This window comes from Orycteropus afer, unplaced genomic scaffold, assembly GCF_000298275.1.
Source record: "Orycteropus afer afer isolate SDZICR_OR568_19922 unplaced genomic scaffold, OryAfe1.0 scaffold00105, whole genome shotgun sequence".
Taxonomy (NCBI): Eukaryota; Metazoa; Chordata; class Mammalia; order Tubulidentata; family Orycteropodidae; genus Orycteropus; species Orycteropus afer.
Window position 1 is genome coordinate 8,376,201 of NW_006921692.1, and position 4,015 is coordinate 8,380,215.

The following is a 4,015-nucleotide window of genomic DNA, read 5'->3' on the forward strand; positions in this document are numbered from 1 at the left end:
AGCATGAGGTAGAATCCTCAGCATAAGGAAGTTTTAAAAATTGTCCCGGTGATTCTATTATACAGCCAAGTTAAGAACTACTGTTATAGAGGATAAAGTGGAATGGAACAACACTAGACTATGCTAAATGACTCATAATAAGGAACTAAACTAATAATACCAGAGAAAACTGCATGCTGGAACAAGAAGTTTGGTTGGTTGGATTTACCATGAGCTTTTTCAAAACAATGACTATAGTAAAACTGGTGTCTTCAGGATCTAGCCACATGGCTCCACCATGTGGATAAACTGGTGTACCACGTTGGCTGATTTTTTTTCCCCTACTTATCTTTTTTGCTATTAACATAAGGTATTTGCCAGGTAGTAGGACTAAATAAAGGAGCTCTGGTAGCATAGTGGCTAAAGCACTTGACTGCTAACCAGAAGGCTGGCAGTTCAAACCCACCAGCCACTCCTCGGAAGGAAGGTTGGGCAATCCTACTTCCGTAGTGATACTGCCTCGGAAACCCAAGGAGGGGTTGCTATGAGTCGGGGCCAACTCGACGGCACATAACAACAACATAACAGGACTAAATAAAAACACCAATAATAGTGTGTTTATCAGAAGAAAAATATGTATGGACACACAAAAAGATTTAAAACAAAAAGAAAAATTTATTCAGTCCTGATATAAGGATTTATATGAAATTTTTTAATAATTTTTTTCTTGAGCAAATTATGAAAAAAGTATTTATTTGAATTTATTAAATCCAAAATGCATTAAACAATATAATTTCAAATTTATTTGAGGTAAAAGATATAAAGACTGTTGCTTCAAAGAGTTTTGAGAAGCCAAATATTTATACTTCCTTTTTAGATCTATGTGTAGAATTCCCTGAAACTAGCTTCATAATCATACTACTGTTATTCTTAAACGATACTGAAATAATTCAGGTAGATATTTTAAATTGATTAGAAGAGCAAAATAAATTGACTAATTTTTATTACTGCAGAAGTTTCTACATCTAATTTAACTACACATATAATTCTCCTCAAAAAGCTATAATGTATGATTCTTAATGGCAAAATAAAACATCTTCATAGTCTGTAAACTTTCATACATGATTGGCTATTGCAATTTATCAGTATCTGTTCAAGCAAGTTCGGAAAATGAGATTATTGAACTAGTGAAATTACCATTCCATTTCTAGTTCTCCAGCCAACAGACAATTTGCTCAATAAGCAGTTTTTCAGCTTTTAATTAAGTTGTATTTTCCATGTCAAGGCTTTACTCAAGTTGAAATCTCAATTCTGTAATCTGTTTTAAAATATCAAACCAAAAAATGCAAAAACTCACTGCCATCGAGTCATATCCAACTCATAGTGACCCCTCCTTGGGTTTCCAAGGTGGTATCACTACAGAAGTAGATTACCCAACCTTCCTTCCGAGGAGTGGCTGGTGGCTTTGAACTGCCAGACTTCTGGTTAGCAGTCAAATGCCTTAGGCACTACACCACAAGAGCTCCCATATAAAACCAAAGATTTAGATTTTCCTTCAATAGTTTTGTTTTTGGAACAAACATAATCCTTGCAGTTGAAAAGTATCAAAATCTAGAAAGGAGAAAAGAAATTTATCTTAAAAATGTGTCAATGGGTAAGAATATTATCTTAAAACTTCTATTAACCAAAGAAAAAGGTACTTTTTTGGATGAGGAACAGTAATTAATAAATTTAATAAATATGTTGAGAACATTTGCCGTATGTAAGAAGGAGATCTGGTGGTGCAGTGGTTAAAGCACTCAGCCGCTAACCAAAAGGTCAGGGGTTCAAACCCGCCAGCCAAAGAAAGATGAGGTGGTCTGCTTCTGTAAAGATTTACAGCCTCAGAAACTCTATTGGGCAGTTCAACTCTATCCTGTAGGGTCACTATGAGTCAGAATCTGCTCAATGGCAGTGGATTTGGTTTGGTTTAGCCATATATAAGGAAGTATGTGAGCAAAGAAGTCCAAAAACAGGATCCCTACTTGGAGGGAATTTAAATCTTTGGAAGGAATTTAAAAGAGTTACATGTTAAAAAATTCAAACAACAAGGTAATACAGAATGCTTTCTGAGTGGAACACAAAGTGCATAAGGAAGAAGAGCTCACAGTAAGCTGGAACAATTAGGGAAGTGCGAAGAAAAAACAGTTTAACCTAAATGGACTTAAAAGGAATTTGCACAGGTGGAAGGACTTGGGGCATTGTAGGCAGGGACTGTGATCACAGCAAAATAGAAATAGAATGCATTTGCAAAATAGCAGCATCACTCTCATCTGGGAGATTCTTAGAAATGGAGAATCTTGGCCCTGAGCTACTGAATAAGAATCAGCATTTTAACAAGACACCCAGGTGATTTGTATACACATTAAAATTTTAAAAGCACACTCTTTGAACTGCAGTCAGGAAACTTTTTATGGCAAGGGATCAGATATAAATATTCTAAGCTTTGCAGGCCAACTGGTTCTGTCTTTACTAAGCTTTGCTGCTATAGTACAACAGCAGCCGTAGCAACAATATGTAGTATGTATGGCTCTGTTTCAGTAAAACTTTATTAATTCCAAAATTTGAATTTCATATCATTTTAAGGTGTCATAATATACTATTTCTCCTTTTGATTCCCCCCCCCATCCCCCCGTCATTTAGCTTACAGGTCAAACAAAAATAGGCTTTGGCTGGATTTGACCAGGAGCCATGGTTTGCCAGTTCCTATCATAGAGCACTGAATAGTTAATGCTGTTGTTGCTGTTAGGTGCCATTGAGCCAGTTCCGATTCATAATGACCATATGTACAACAGAACTGAACACTGCCCAGTCCTGTACCACCCTCACAATTCTTGCATGAGCCCATTACTGCAGCCACTGTGTCAATCCATCTTGTTGAGCATCATCCCCTTTTGTGCTGACCCTCTACTTTATCAAGTGTCATATCCTTCTCCAAGGAGCTCTGGTAGCATAGTGGCTAAAGCACTTGACTGCTAACCAGAAGGCTGGCAGTTCAAACCCACCAGTCACTCCTCGGAAGGAAGGTTGGGCAATCCTACTTCCGTAGTGATACTGCCTCGGAAACCCAAGGAGAGGTCGCTATGAGTCGGGGCCGACTCGACGGCACATAACAACAACAACAACAATCCTTCTCCAAGGACTGGTCCCTTCTAACAATATGACCAAAGTAGATGAGATGAAGTGTGGCTATTCTTGCATCTTAGGAGCATTCCAGCTATACTACTTCCAAGACAGATTAGTTTGTTCTTCTAGTTGTCCATAGTATTTTCAATATTCTTTGCCAACACAATTCAAATGCATCAATTCCTCTTTGGTCTAATTCATTGTCCAGCTTTCACATGCATATGAGGCTACTGAAAATTCCGTGACTTGAGTCAGGTGCACCTTAGTCTTCAAAGTGATATCTTTTGCTCTTCGATGCTTTAAAGAGATATTTTGTAGCAGATTTGGCCAATGCAATATATTATTTGACTTCTTGACTGTTGCTTCCAAGGGCGTTGACTGTGGATCCAAGTAAAATAAAATCCTTTACAACTTCAATCTTATCACCATTTATCTTGATGTTTTTCATTGCTCCATTTGTGAGGATTTTAGTTTTCTTTATAATGAGATATAATCCATATGGAAGGCTTTGATCTTCTTCAGTAACTGCTTCAAGTCTTCTTCACTTTTAACAAGCAAGGTTGTGTCATCTGCATATAACAGGTTGTTAATGATTCTTCCTACAATCTTGATGAATATTCTTCATGTAGTCCAGCTTCTTTGATTATTTGCTCAGCATACAAATTAAATGAACAGAGTGAAATGATACAATCCTGACACACATCTTTCCTGATTTTAAAACAAGCAATATCCCCTTGTTCTGTTTGAAGGACTGCCTCTTGTTCTATGTACAGGCTCCTCATGAGCACAATTAAGTGTTCTGGAATTGCCATTCTTTACAATGTTATAATGTTATAATTTTTTATGATCCACACAGTCAAATGTCTTTGCA